At 31.2% G+C, this 16,804-nt stretch overlaps 1 long non-coding RNA gene across 1 annotated transcript; it reads left to right on the top strand.

Annotated features, from left to right (window-relative positions):
* Window positions 1–3,046: 3,046 nt before the first annotated feature.
* On the top strand, window positions 3,047–7,781 carry LOC114301194 (uncharacterized). Its single transcript, XR_014341751.1, has 4 exons — window positions 3,047–3,244; window positions 3,495–3,558; window positions 4,316–4,378; window positions 7,515–7,781. It is a non-coding gene; the product is annotated as an uncharacterized LOC114301194 (long non-coding RNA).
* Window positions 7,782–16,804: the final 9,023 nt, after the last annotated feature.

The raw sequence follows: 16,804 nt of genomic DNA, 5'->3' as shown, positions 1-16,804 counted from the left end.
GTTAAATGAATTTAATCCAGGTGTAATAAAAAAGTAAAAATTTGTAAATAAATATTTAAAAAAATCAATAAATATAAAAAACATACGAAAATGTACTAATATTATTGTATTTTTTTAATATTTGTTAGTATTTAGTAATTTTTTAATTTTTTTTATAAATTTATTCTTTTTAAGTGTATTTAAATTAAAGTCTCATTTGGGAATTAATTATTTTAATTAATTTTTTGATTTTTACAAAGAGACATGCAGAAAAATAGAGAGAATGATTTGATAACTTAGTGACTTTTTAATTTTTTTTAACCAAATGGAAAACAAGACTTGAGCGGATCTAAAAAATAAAAAATATTGATTAAAATATTTTTAAAAAAATGGATTTGATCAAAACCCCCTCATAATAAAACTTTAATTTATTAAAAACAAGTACAAAAACAATTTCTTGAAAAGTCCAGTACACACTACTATTACCAAAATATATTTAGTGACTAATTTAATATTTTAAACTTTAAAATAATATAACTTTTGATCTAGATATCGATTTTTAATAAAAATTAGTATTTTTTGAATCCTTTCATCAAAATCAATCAAATAAGATTAGGTTGACTATGAAATACTTTAAATATAAAAAAAAAAATTACCGTTGAAATTAACATAAATAGTAATATGTTACTCAGGTTGACAATAACATTTTATTTTCTGTTTTGAACAGAACATCAACAACAAAAATAGAGTACTCTCTGCATATATACTCACACTACTTCTAGAAATTAAAACTCATACATACTCGTAGAATACTCAATCTCAGCTTCAAAAACCCTTTTTGTGCTAATCAAAAATGGTAGAATATCAATTTACATAGTCAATTAATACAATAAACTTTGCATCTCTTTCCCTCCAACCACTGTTAATGATTGTGAGAAATCTAGAAATAATAATAAATTCAGAGCGATGAGAGATCCTATTGAGGACTCCGGTGGACCGTGCCGCCACAAATGATAGACGATGAATGGCTTTGGTCATGGTTCTTTCATCATAGCTCTTCGTATGTTCATATCTCTCCTCAATCGTTATCTTCTCCTTCTTCTCTCTCTCTTCGTTAATCTGCTTTGCTTTTTTTGAGAGAAAGAGAGAGATCGATGAAGAAGTTTCAACTTCTCAGATATATATATACATATATATATATATATATATATGATAGGATAAAATTATCAAAAGAAATATGAAAACATATTTGTCTGTTCTTCATAAAGAACACGTTTTTTGCTCAAAAAATTTAAAAAGTAAAACATTTTAAATTGTCATCTACACACTAACGTGATATGCTTGGGAGATTTTGACTAAATTTCTTTTTGAAAAACTCAATAAATGAGAGTGAATAATATTATAATAAGAGAGTCTGACACAAAAATGTGATCTTATATTATTATCTCAATTAATGATGAAAAAATAAATAAATCAATGTGCAATATAAAACAGAACAGAAAACAACACAACACATAAACAAGGGATTGATGAGCAACGCAGATTTGTCAACGACAAACGACAATTGACGGAGGAGAAATGGCGATTGATGAACGGTGAACGACGAAGGGAGAGAATGCAGCTCTCATCTGAACCCTTGATTTCTAGCCCTAGCTTCACGGTGACCGGTGACAGTATCACCTCTCTCTCTCTCTCTCTCTCTCTCTCTCTCTACGATTGCCCCAACATTCCCTGTATGATCTGCTATAATCTGAAGACAATATTAGAGTCAAAAGGAAGATTAATTTTATGGTTTGGAATTTTTAAGATTTATTTATGCATTGTATGTTCTGATTTTGAACAAACAATTATAAACTATCTGAATTACTGGTAATTGTTGGGTAGTCGTATAGTGCTTCAACCAATTGGTGGTGTAGTGAAAATTTTTGCTAGTTAAAGAGGGTTAACCTACCTTATTAGCTAGTTAGGAATTTAGATTATTAATTTATGGGACTTACATTTCATTGTTAGATTGCAATTTTTGTTGTCCAACAAAATTAGCAATTTTTTTTTTTAATTCTACAACTGATAATGCAAAGCAAACATATAATTTCCATATTCATTGCAAAACAAATGTTTACAAGAGGAAATTATTTATCTCACTAGTCCAGGATAACCAATCTTACACTGATTATATGGATTATTAATCTCCACATTACTAGTCCAGTTAATCAAACAAGGCGTTAGTGTATGTTGCAGTTTTTTGTTGACTGGAAGCATGATGTACTACATGGTTACTTTTGGGACTATTCAATCATTTTCCTTGAATCACATATAGAAACTTTTGAAGGAGCAAAATACAACCAGGGACTCTCGGTGTTTGCTCCGTTGCCATTTTTCATCTTCACAACTAGATCATATGATGTGGTATGCTCATAATCATTGATGTAATTTAGGATTAATTGCACTTTACCTCCTCGAGGTAAACCTAAAAAACATACAACCCCATAATGTTTATTTTGTTATAGCGAATCCCTTGTATTGCCTACGACCTATGAAGTACGGGTACTTAAAAAATGTTGCCATACAAGTACTGGGTACTTACCGTGTGCGAGTACACTTACTAGTACGGCTGCACGCGTACAGAGTACGCCAAAAACACACCGGGTACATTTTATACGATCAGTATAACTGATGGGTATGCGATGGGTACGCCATAGGTACATTTTTGGGTACTTCGGGGCAAAAAACGAGGGCTCTGTTTGGTAGAGCTTTTAAAGTTTAATTCTACCCTTTAATTTGAGTGTGTTATTTGGTTACAGCTTTAGAAAATTAATTCCAGACTCACTTTTCAAAACACTTTTCAAAACAATCACTTTTCAATATTATATGTCACATCACTCAATTCAAACTCTTTTTAAAACTCATAACAAAACAAATTTTCTATACTCAAATCATAATTCTAAAACTCACAAATTCAAAATATAACTCTATTCTCAAATCATAATTCTAAAGCTTTACCAAACGCAATTGAGATTTTTTACAAATTAAAGGGTACCGGAGCAATTTTTTTGGTCTATTTAAAAAATTCTATAAATTTGGGGTACTTTTGTAATAAACAAAACATGAAACAATTTAAAATTAGGGTTCTACTCTATTCGGTCGCCTTTCTTTTTCTTGAAACAGAGAGAGACTCCGAAGAGCTGAAGAACTCCTTACTGCGAAGCTATTGAAGAGGTTTTATCGAAGGTGCTAATCGATTCTCTCCTTCAAAGATCACATTCCGGCAAGTTCATCTTCGATTCTTCCTCCTATTATTCTTCGATTCTTCTTCCTTTTCTTTGTTCTGTCTAGATTTTTTTTCTTTGTTCTGTCCATCTTCGATCTCTTTGTTCTTCGATTCTTCCACTTCTTTCATTTTTTTTTTCTAGATTTTTTTTCTTCTGTTTCTCCGCAGCAAACGAAGAACGAAGACATCATTTTTCAAATTTTTTTTCCAGATTTCTGTTTCCTCTTTTTTCATTTTTTTTTTCCAGATTTTTGTACTCCTTGGTAGCAAACGACCTCCTCCGCTCCAATGACGACTCCTCTTCTCGTTAGGTACGCCCTCTTTTCCCTCCGTTTCTAGGGTTTTGAATGCTGTTATGTTTTTGCATGCTCTTTCTTTTGAATCTCAATCTCTGTTCTTTTTATGTGTTTGAATGCGTATATTAATATATTCAGTTGGTTTTTTAGACTGTTTGTTGGAATGAGAGGTTTGTTCTGTTGTAATGGTTGTTAAGCTGTTTCTTTGTTTTAGGCTCCGTTTGATTAGAAAGAGAATTTGTTTGAATGTGAAAAGAAAGGAAGGAAAGGAAAATATATTTTCTTGTAAACATTTTATTAGGATGAAATTTTTGCAGGAAAGAGATAGAGAATTTTTTTTATAATTTTAACTATAGGTAACCCCTTGCATTGCATGGCCAAATTTTATTTTATTATTATTATTATTTTTGTGTGCAAGAAATTAAAAACTCAATTACCATTGCTAATATGTGTTGTATAGAAAAAACTAATTTTGTTGTTGTTTCCTACTCTTTCATGCTAAACAAACTTACCAGAACAGATTGGTTTTTGAATCAATGTGAACAACTTGTGCTGAGTTATATTAAAATTTAATTAAGCTAATGGGTGTAGTGTAATAAAACGTTTTTGTTTATAATATCTTTTTTTGATATACTTATTGAAAAAAATAGGGGGAATTACATCCGTATTTTTTATTACACAAATATGGAGGGTGCCCCCCCACAGCATTTCACATGTTATCAAAAAAACTGAAACAAATTTTTTTTTTTTTTTTTTTTTTTTTTTTTTCCAGGCTAGTGGCTGGGACATGTGCGTTGCACGTGGCACGTGATTTTTTTCATCAACTTTTAGTACGGTAATTATGCATGTCTCTTAAATTGATATGTGATATGTATACAAAGTATACACTTGTATGGATAAATTGATCTGTATTCAAAATACAACTAAATGAGAAATTAATATATACTTGGCTAAAGAATTTAAATGATAAATAATAAATTTTATAAACATAAACATTAATTTGTAGCTAAATTGTTAAGATCACAATCTTATTTTAAACAATAAACAATAAATAGGTCCTTCAAATATATAGTATTACACAAATCTTTTTCTATCAACTTTTCACTTCAATTTTTCATACTCCGTATCTGTAATATAATTGAAGGTATGGAATTAATTGCACAATTACACAATTTTGTTTAATAGTTCATCTCATAATACAAATTCATTGAACGCACTATTGCATATTATTTGCATACTACTAGTGTAAGAATATTTTAATATCAATATGTAATATATTTTTATGCATCGAGTCTCGTTTCATGTGCCATGAATATTTTATATGATGAAAAATATAATATTAGTCATTAGTATACAATTCCTATACAATTGTTGTGAAAAATATATATATAAAAAGTACAATTATTGTCGTGATGTAGGTGTTTTGCAAAGTCTTGGTTTATTATTGAAAGTGTTTGTTGTGGACACTTATTTTCTATGAAGCACTGATACTTCAAATTGGGTGACGTATGTGTATCGTATCCGTATCGGATACTGATACTCCTTGGATATTCGCGGATACGTATTAGATACTTATTAAAAGTATCGGATAATTAATTATTTTTTCATTAATTTTGGAGTATCAGATTCTTAATTTTGAAGTATCGGACACTCCAAGTCATGTTTCCTTGTTTTATGAAATTAGAATTGTAGCATTTCTTGCATAGTAGTGTAATATAATATAATTGCAAGGATAAATATAAGAATATTTTTCTAATACTTTGTTAAGTTTTTCGATAAGAAGGGCATAGTGAGTTAAATAATAGAATGTCAAATTGATGAATCCTAATTATTTCATCCATGTCCCCTATAACTACATAGAAAGTAAGAATTAAAAAAATATATATATTTTTCACAAACGTATCCTAGCCGTACCGGTATCCTATTTTTTTAGGTTTTGTCGTATCGCCGTAGCCGTATCCGTATCCGTATCGTGTCGTATCCATATCTATGCTTCCTAGCTTATTTGTATGACATGTATATATGTATTGAACATAAGTTGATAGGAGAACAATACACAATTCTGCAGTTTTTTTTCCACAAGTATAAGTATATTACTAAAGTGATACATTTTAGAAAATTAAAGTATCCGATAATAATATAGCATTACAGATGGACAATGTATTAATACAGTAACATATATAAATTTACATTTATATACATTTTTTATATATTTATATATGTAGACATTGATATATATAAGATATTACAAAAATAATATGTGATATAGCGACCCCGGTCTTTTCCCATTTGATTATTGTATCCGGACTGTTCCGTAGATTCTGTCATTGTATAATTGTTGTTGTTGTTGTTCCTTATTTTCTCATTTGGAATTATAGGATGTGTTGGGCAGGTTTGTTTCAGGTTGGTTGGGTTTAGAAACCAAGTGTTGCTGTCCAGAATTTTGGTTATTCGCTCGAGCGAGGAGTTTGTCGCTCGAGCGAGATGTTGTTTTGGTTCTTCGCTCGAGCCGGGGTTTGGTAGCTCGAGCGAGAGTTTGCGTCTGGGTTGGACCTGTAGCTTTGCATTCTTGGCTCGAGCGAGCTTTTCTTCGCTCGAGCGAGTTAGTTTGTTCTTCGCTCGAGCAATAGTTCCTTCGCTCGAGCGTGAGTCTGGTTTCAGACCTGAGGGTTTGAGTTCTTCGCTCGATCGAGCTTTCTTTCGCTCGAGCGAGCTTTTGGGTTGTTGGCTCGTGCAAGGCTTCCTTGGCTCGAGCGTAGATTCTCTGTGTCTGGTCGCTCGAGCGACCAAGTCTTCGCTCGAGCGAGCCTGTCCAGTTTAAATACACAGCAGCGGGATTTGATCAGTCTTTTTCATATTCTTTTGATTCCAAACCCTAGGTTCGACCTCTCTCTCTCCCTACTCACCTTCTCTCTTAGGTTTGATCTGTTTAGAGAGTGTTTCAACCCTAGTTGCTTTATTAAAAAGATAGAGGGAGTCGAGGGCTTTCATTTAATCTGGACATTTGGCAATTTGGAGCATTTTGGTCTTTGGGCACACATCTCTGTCTTCACCATTTGGGTTGTTTTCTCTGAGGTAGGGATTTCCTACTCCATTTTATAGGTTATGTTCTAAGTTTTGGTATTTTAATATGTTGGGAATACTTTGGTAAATTTAGGGAAAAACCCTAGTTGAATTATTGAATTGATTTGTATAAGTAATTCATGGAATTGGGAAAAGATGGTTAAATTCATGGAATTGGGGAATTCATTGATTAAATGGCATAATTGGATAATTTGAATCATTTGTCTATTGAATTGTAGACATAGTTATTTTCAGTTTAGAAATAACTGTTTTGGGCTATCGGTGGAGGATAGTCGTGATTGTTGTAGACATTGCATGTGGATTAGGAATAACTGAAACTAATCACATTGGTTAAGTCATAAATTTTGACTATTGCATTGATACAGAAAATACGTGTATTGATTGAGCATTGCATTTGCATACATTGTTTTGTGTGTGGGAGGAGATAGGGGATGTACTCCACGGTTTAGGGGAAGATAGGGGATGGACCTCTAAACCGGATTTTGTTTGGGAGGAGATAGGGGATGGACTCCATTAGCATCACTTTTATGTGTGCTTATTTATATAGAAGTGTTTTATTGATACAACACTAAAATGTGTATCAATCTGGAAGTATGAAGTGTTTTGATTTATTTGAGCTTGAGTCTCATTTGTTTGTTGATATTGGAAGGATGTGAATACGATATATGTAATTCACTGTTGTAAGTTTGGCCAGGTTCTGAGCCATGTTGATAAAATTGGAAAGTAAAACGTATCTTAGACAATAGTGTCATGAGACTGTAAAATGAAGTAATTGATTATCCTGGTTAACCATCTGTTGAATGCTATTGCTTTATTCATTACTTATATGTGGTTTAGTATATTTCTACTGGGCTGTGGCTCACCCTTTATGGGAACATCATTTTCAGGTTCAGGGGATAAGCTACCTCCAAGGACTTAGCTTGGAAGGACTTGGATTCTGAAGACTATTTTTCTGTTGTTTGCTTTTATTTGTTAGTACATGTAAACACTCAAGCCTAGGGCTTTTCTTGTATTGAGTTAGAACTCGTATTTTTGTATCCAAGTGTTGGCTTGGAAAGATGTAAGCCTGTAGGGCATTTTATTCGATGTTACATGTAATGCTTTATTTAGTAATACTCTGATGAATGAATTAATAAAATGTCTTCTTTAAATAATGCATGTCAATGATATATAATGGGTTAATTTTGAGGGCGTTACATGTGAAATCTTTTGGAACAATATAATAAAAGTAACAATTAGATGTTAATTATTCATAATTAAATAGTTGGTTATAATGTAGATATTTAGTTTTACATTTTTGTGTGTATGCACCATTTTTAAATTTGATTATTAAATTCACATAAAAATTTAAAGAAATTTGTGAATAATTTATGTAAAATTAGAGATTAGTAAATAAGGGTTTAAAAACAGAGAAGTTTATAGTGTTTGGTTTAGTTTGTTTTTTCAAACTTTTGTTTTGAATATTTTGGTTTTCATTTTTTGTGTCTTTGACACTCTTTTTTTAATAACCCTTATGTTTTCTTTTTAGATTCACTTAATTTAATACTTTTTTATTTTTTAATTTTACTTTCAGATTTAGATTCATTTAATCCAATTACACATAGAAAATAATTTGTTCTATATTCTTTTTGGGAAAAAAATTATTAATATTAGATAATAATAGCAACAAAAAAATATAACAATAAAAAATCAATAAATGTTTGAACATTACTTTTTAATTCAATTTAGATTATTAGATATTATATTTTCATATAAAAGTATAATTTAAATATAAAATATGAAGAAATTTCAGTATCTTTAATCACCAAAACTGAGAAAATATGAAAAATCAAAAATTGAAAAACAGATTTAAAAAATAAAACCAACGAAAGTGGTTATTGTTTAGAATTTTGACATCATACCTTAGTTATTAAAATACTATGCAAAATATTACAGTTCATAAAGTATAATTTAAACAAAAAAGAAAGTGTATAAAGATAACTTGCGAATTTTTAAGATGTAGCACAAATCTCTATTTTAAAAATGCATGCGTTTTCCTTTGTTTAGATTCGAACGAAAGCATACAAGTTTAAGATTCAACCAAAATTATTCACAATAATTTGATCAATGATGGACAATCATAAATATTATGTATATCAGTATAGAAGTAGACACAAGAAATAAAAAAGAGTAATTATTTTTTGTTCTTCAATCATCATCAATGTAAAAAATAGAAAGATAGTTTTTTTTTTTTTTATTTTAAATGGGAGACGTTTTGTTTATATTTATATAGGACTCTTAGAAGTAGATATATCATTTTTGAGTGTTCAACTTCAAAAATAAAGAGAGTGGATTTATATAGGGCTCTTCATGACTTCAAGGGTAAAATTGGAATTTAAAAAAACATCAATGTAAAAAATAGAGAGACATTTTTTTTTTTTAATTACAAAAAAGGAGACGTTTGGTTTATATTTATATAGGACTCTTAGAAGCAGATATATCATTTTTGAGTGTTCAACTTTAAAAATAAAGAAATAGTGGATTTATATAGGGCTCTTCATGACTTCAAGGGTAAAATTGGGATTTAAAAAAAAGTAGAAAACATGGTAGGCTCTTCACACTTTTATAATAGTATTAGATTTTTGTACTCTTTTTTTTTTTTTTTTTTTTTGTTCTCTTTTTTTGTAATTTCTCTTTTTAATTATGTTATTGAACTTTAATTTGTATGTTGGATGTTTAGCTATAAATTTAAAATTAAAAAAATATATATATTGACGTACCCCAGCCGTACCCGTATCCGTACCCTACTTTTTTTAAAATTTGCCGTATTGGTATACCCGTATCGTATCCGCACCCGCACCCGCACCCGCACCCGCACCCGCACCCGTGCTTATTAGTCCACCACACTGCAATGATTAATAATTTCATCCAACTTAATAGTGTGTGTGACATATGCGGCAAGAAAGAACTTACAGGCTTTGTTCCTGCCATATTTAAGCGCGTAATGGACAATTATGCCCTTCTCTTCTCTCCAAATTTTCAATGGCCACCCACTATCTCTCTATACAAAGCATGGAGCTTCACTCATAATTTGAAGCTTATAGTTTATAATATTTCCTTAGAGAAAAGTATTTAGATATATGGAGCTTCACATATACCCACTGTAGAACTACAGATTTTGTTGAATCTCCCACTTTAGGTTCTAGGAACACGATGACTTAACAGTATGATTTTAATTTGCAATTGGGGTTCTTTCCAATTCTTTCATACCTAGATTTTTTAGCAAGTGTTTAGTATCTAAACAACATTGTCATTTGGGGCCCTACATGTACCTGCCGATGGTATATGGTGAATATATTGGGTTTGATGTGAGTCAGCCGGGGTGGTGGTGACTGTTCAGTTCTCCTCAGGTTGCAAGGAGGGTGTGTGAAGGGAGAAGAGAACGAAAGAGAAGGGGAAAGTGAGAGGTGAAATAATAGGGCTATTTTTGTGCTTTTATATTTTCTGTTATCTCCATCCATTTTTACACTTTGCCATTAACTATAAAGGGTTTCATTATCCCAAAGTGAATGATAGGGGGGTTTTGTGTTTTTTTCCTTAACCCTAAGGAGGTAGTGTAATTTAACCCTATAATTTAGGATGAAAGTATCATAAAGGGTCATATCACTCTGCATGTAAATTTTGTTTTTACATCATTACTCTTGTATTAATATCCAACACATCAAGTAGTAAACAAATTATGATTTAAAAAAATGAGACACATCATTCTGAATGTATTAAATTTTTGTATACAGATTGTGTTACTGTTTGTACAGGATTGCCATGATCAATGAAAAATAACTCACATAAATCATTGACATGAAACAAATGATGCAAACAAAATATTTCATGTCGGTGATTTGGTGAGATTTTTGGTGTTGGTATACTTTTCTTTTAAATTTAACAGATTACAGGTGTTAGAGCAGCGATGGAACAACATACCATCGACATTGTCGAAAGAGAACAACAGCAAGAAAAATGCATAGAGGTAACAGATCATATATGGCTTCAAATTAAGTCAAACACACCTTGTATCTTCGGAGTGCATGAAGGACTGCGTCATGTAAATGAAAAGGCATACACACCTATGCTAGTTTCTATAGGGCCTTACCACCACGGTCACCCTAAACTACTTCCTATGGAAAAACATAAAGAGCGTTATTTGGAACTACTTCTTCAACGTAACAATCAGAGAAAGGAGTACTTAGATTCCATGAAGAAGTTAGAAGAAAGAGCTCGCAAGTATTATGCAAACCCCATTGACCACCTCAACAGTGACGAGTTTGTGAAAATGATGTTAAATGATGCTTGCTTTGTTATTGAGTTTCTTGTTGGTATTCATGAGTATTTTCTTGTTAAGCATCAACATCAACTACGACAACAAGGACAACGATTACAAGGTGTGAGTGATAATGGATGAGAATGCACATTTGTCATGACTTGATGCTGCTTGAAAACCAACTTCCATTCTTTGTTCTATCCAAATTTTATAGCATGAGTTGCAGGAGGACTGAAAATCCAAACCAGAAGCATCCCACCCTCATTGAGCTTGCTAAGTATCCTATCAATCGGATGCTACCAGGAAGAGACAAAATCCAATTTGAAAATCAACATTTCAATGAAAGCAAGCATTTTCTTGGCTTGGTACATAATGTTTGTCATCCTTGTCTCACAATCAATGCAGAGCAATCCTCCACCAGGTACCATAAGGAAACTTGCCCTAAAATGCCCTGTGTGATAGAGCTTGAGGAGGCTGGTGTCACGTTCGAGGAGCATAAGGAGGTCAGCATGTTCGATATAGTCTTCGAACATGGTCATTTTAAAATACCAAAGTTTGAGGTTTGTGATTTGACAGAAATATTCTTCCGTAACATCATTGCCTACAAGCAACATTCCTCAGATGACGAACCCAAATATTTCACCGATTATACATTCTTCATGGATCTACTTATCAAATCCAAAGAAGATGTGAACAAACTTCGTCGCAATAAAGTTATTGACAACATGCTTGGTGATGACGAGGCAGCGCTTATGTTCAAAAACCTGGGTAAAGGAAAAATCATTTTGCAGCATTTCTATTACGCTGAACTATGCAGCAAAGTGAATGCTCATTGCGAGACATGGTGGTACAGAGGAGTAGCGACATTGAAGCGTGATTACTTCAAAAATATGTGGGTTACTGTTGCCACTTTTGCAGTTGCTTTTCTCCTCCTCCTCACTCTCACACAGACTGTCATTTCCGTAATTACTATGCTTTCTTCGTTGTCCCCACGATGTTATTCAAAACTCTACAAGAACAGCATTTATGTTTCAGATTTTATTCGTATCTATAATTGTGAATATGTTTTTTTAATATCGGTACACTTTGTATGCAAAACCATTACGTGCGCGAGTCATTTGCTTAGGCCAACTTATCAACTATTTTTTTTCAAAAAAAATAATTAATGCATAGGTACTATGCTTGTGTTAATATGAGAGTGCATGCCTCCTTAGAATTAGTACAGTTGTGCTATTAACACATGGACTGAGATTCTATCTAGTTGGCTAGGCTGTAGACCCACCACAGGATTGATCTCAATGATTCAATCGTTTAGCTTATTGGGTCATCCAGACATATCATCCATGTAAAAAATCAAAATAATAGAATTACCATCAATACATGATCATATCACATTTGTCATATGCCAAGTATCATCAAGACTTAAGTTTTTTGTTTCGTAGATGCAGAGGCCTTGAATGATGCAGATAGAATGTACCATATATCATGATACATAACCGCTTGATAAATACTGTAAAATTTCACTGTTTATGTCTAACAAGTCTATATGAACATACTGTATTGTGAAATTTCTCTTTTTGTTTCAAAGATTTTGGTATTCAATTGATATTAATTTTATAAGATTTGAGTAATCTAAAATGATGAATTTAAGAATGAAAAGGGAAACTCTGTGAGGTTAAACCTCAACTTGGAATGGAAGGATTTTCTGTTTGGTTGTTTCTCTCAGGAACCCATTTTCCTTCAAGTTTTGTTGCCTTGATATCTCTGGCATTGACAATATGTTCCATCTGTTTTTGTGTACCCTGTTTCTTGATCTGGTTGTCTAAAAGTTGTCTTCTCTAAATGTATTTTTTTTAAATATAATTTATTTATTTTATAATGCAGATGAGTAATAAAGTATAACCCAAAAGAAACCAACTAAGAACAACATCAAAACCTCAAAACAAAACCAACATCATAACAAGTCATGACTTACTTTAAAATTAATAACAATTCAAAATTTTGATTTACTTTCTGTAGACTACAAAAATGTCACAAATTGCAATGTTACAAAACACAGAGTTGCAACAAGAAGGGAACTGAACTATCAATGGAATTAACCAGAGTATTTTCTGCCAAATAAAAACATCTGTTGTAGCAGCAATCTTATCTTCAACAGTCTTGAATAAAGAAGCTTGGAATTCAATGTTTGGATGACAGGAATAATCTTGAAGATAAGTAGAAATGTGATTCCCAAGTCTCAACGATTCTAATATTTTGAATAAATTGGAATAGAAAAATAATTTTTTGTTATTTATTTAAACAGGAATTACATTCTCAAACTAAGCATGAATCTTACTATCTTTAATAAATAATAATAAAAAAAGAAGCCTAAGGATGAATCTGATTACTCATTTTTTTTCCCCCATAGCAATCTCATATTTTTTGAAGAATGTTATCCATTTTCAAATGTAAAAAAGTAATAATTTGGCCCAAGTCCAAAAATAACTTACAAGAAACCGAAAATCCAACAACAAAAGGAAGTAATAAAAATTGCAAGATGCCTCAAAATAATTCACAAGAAATATAATCTAGACTAGATCCGTCAACCAGTATGTACTTATGAACTGGTTTAAGGCATCTCGGGGCTTCCCTTTTTTATTCCAGGCTGCTTGAAGATTATTACTCTCGAATTCTTTAGTAAGTAAAGAATTTGAAAGGTCTATTTAACTCATTGTTAAGGGAGTAATTATCATATTTCTTTTTTTTAGTTAGCGAGTAAATTCTCCAAACTTGTCGTTCGTTGACTTTAGAATTAATTACCTAATGTTGGTTTAACCGGAGTAAGACGAGAGGCAAATCTCGGGTGTGTGCACTGACTCTATAAAGCACACACCATTTAAGTCAGGGAGTGCAACTGCCAAGATTCGACCCCACACCTAAATCCTGGATACAGTTCGTCCAGCACTTAGAGGATCAACTACCTAATATTGGTTTAACCAGAATAGAACGAGAGGCAAATCTCGAGTGCGTACATTGACTCCATAAGGCACACACTATTTAAGTCGGGGAGTACAACTGGTAGGATTCACCCCACACCTAAATCTTGGATACGGTTCGTCCAGCACTTAGAGGGTTGTCCTAGGACCACTACATCAAACCCTTGGAAGTTGACCCCAATAAGTGTAGAACCTGAATCTCAAGACTCAAACCCCAAAGTTTTATCAAAATGCCACCACCCCTTCGATTATTTAATTATTTTTTATTACAAAGAAACATTATTATTACTTCAGATTTCACAAAGATCTATGAGCAATGCTTGGTAGCCCGAATATGAGATTGGCTCGAATGGCTCGAAATTCACCTTGGCGGTCATCTGGGCAGACGTCTGACCGGTCGTTCGGCGAGGAGGCTGATAGCCGCGGTTGACAAAGGTGACAACCGCGGTAGACAATCTTTCACCTCCTCGTCCAGGCGGACGTCCGGCCGGTCATCGGGGCGGACGACCGGCCAACACCCATTCGGGCCATTCGAGCCCCTCCTTTTCGGGCTACCAAGCATTTTTCAAGATCTATTCCTTTTTGTCATTCAATAATAGTATTTGGTCCCCACATCGTCTCTTTTGTCAACCAACATTGTCACGTATTTATATAGTTAGTTTTGATTTCATATAGATTTTTTTCAATAATTATGTACAAGTAGGATTAAATATAGAATGATACATAAATATAAATATAATTTATATGATGTAAGATTTACATATAAGATTCGTTTTAGTCTATGTATTTCTAGAATTATTGATATTTTTTTATTGTTTTGTATTTGTATGTACGCTTGAATATGTCAAATGCATAAATGACATCAAGGTCCCATTCCAATGAGTGAAGTCTTTTTATCAATTTTATCTTATATATCATTTTAAAAAAAAGTTAAATTAATTTAAAAATTAGAATACATAATTTTATTATATTTATCTTTTTAAAAATGTTCATAAATTTACTCATCACAAAACGTCATAACAAAAATTATAAAATGTCATAATTTTATCATTAATGTGCACCGTTTTGGGACTGCATGCGATAGATATCTCCATATAATTTGTATAGTAATGACATTTTTACAATTATAAATGATGAAAAATTCTACAATACACATCCAAATTTAAGATGTGTACCATATGCCTTAGTTACTTATGACATTTGTGATATTTATAGCATCTCTAACCACTCAAACCTTCAAAAAATTGTATACCAATTTTTTTTGAACACTCGGGTGTCAAATTAGCATATACAAACTTGAAATGTCTAAATACATACTCCACACCTGGGAAGTTATTGGATACTCCTGGAGTCACGTGGTATTCTAAGATATTATAATTGACGGAGAGAGTGAGGTTTATAATTGTGTTAGATGATTAAAGAAGATGAGAAGACATGATAAATGATGATTAGTAAAGGAATATAAACGAGTGATAGTCTTAGAATACCCAATAATTTTTCCTCTACCCTTATGCCAAACTTATTATCTTATTACATTAACTTTAATCTTTTTTTTTTATTCTAATATTTTTGGAACTCTTTTATTGATCCTCACTATTAAAATAATGAAAACAAAAGCATTTGACGTCCTCTGTTTGGTATGGCAAATTTGACATTGCTAAGTTGACATCTTGCTTTTGAATGTTCGGATGGAACAATTAGATGGCAAATTTTGTTGTTAAAAGCGTCAACCTAAAATTGGCATTTCAAGTAAAGATATGATCTATTATAATATTAGTATATCACTCGTGATATGCCCGGAATAAAATAATATATTATTTATTAAAAATACGATAATTATGTTTAATTTTTTTTTTATAATTTGTCTCTCGTAAATAAAATTTTATTTATAAATTTAAGGATTTTGTTTCAAATGTTCATTAATATATAGTATAGATAGATTAAAATTGTTGTATTGACAATTAATAATTAAAATTATGCTTTGTTATAAAAAAAAATGTCATAGTTCTAATACTTCACTATTTTAGAATATAAATATATGAATTTTAAAAAATTATCATATTGATTTTTGAAAGGGAAATAATTAAAGAAATTTTAAAAACTTAATGAGTAAGAATGAATCATCGTAACATGTATAACCACTAAAATTACGGTTAAACTAGCAAATCATCCAAACCAAAAACGGTTTAGCTTAATCAGTTAGGTCAAAAGACCAACTAACCTACACAAAAATTAATTAATTAAAAATTAAAAATTTTATTTTATTAAAATTTAAACTGTCACTAAATATGAAAAGCAATCTATTAATTTAAATTTAAAATCGACACAATATAAATTTAAAATTATAATAATCTATCTTATAATTTATAAGTTTTAAGTACAAATTTAAAATTATCATAATTATCTCATAATTTTTGTATTAAGAGCAGTAAGAGTGATATTGAGATTATCGATATATCTATACATTTTATAAAAGAATACTTTTAAGGAGAGATATTATGAGAGTTTCAAAATTTCATACAAAATTATTTTTAAAATCAAAACCTCTATGTGAAATTGTAAAATAAAAGTTAAATAGACGCTAGTTAATGAGAATTTTCTTAATTGTTTAAAGTTAGTATGAGATATTGATTATAAAGCTTCTCTAAAGATCTCATTTTGCTTAGATAAATGGAACATAAGATTCACTTTATGCAAGTGAAACAATTCACCTTTTTTTTTTTTTTTCAATGTAGGATTATAAAATAAAAGTTAAATGGAAGTTAGCCAATGAAAATTTTCTTAATCGTTTAAAAGTTAACAATTGTTTGAGAGGAAATTTTTTTTCGAATCAAGCAATCTTAGCTGTTTAATCTTTAATTAGGCCAGTCTTTAATTTATTTTGAATCAAACAAATTTAATC

Source organism: Camellia sinensis, chromosome 10 (genome assembly GCF_055761805.1).
Source record: "Camellia sinensis isolate YWXY chromosome 10, ASM5576180v1, whole genome shotgun sequence".
NCBI classification, from domain to species: Eukaryota; Viridiplantae; Streptophyta; class Magnoliopsida; order Ericales; family Theaceae; genus Camellia; species Camellia sinensis.
The sequence above is the reverse complement of the archived record's forward strand: the minus strand, read 5'-3'. Positions and strand labels throughout refer to the sequence as shown.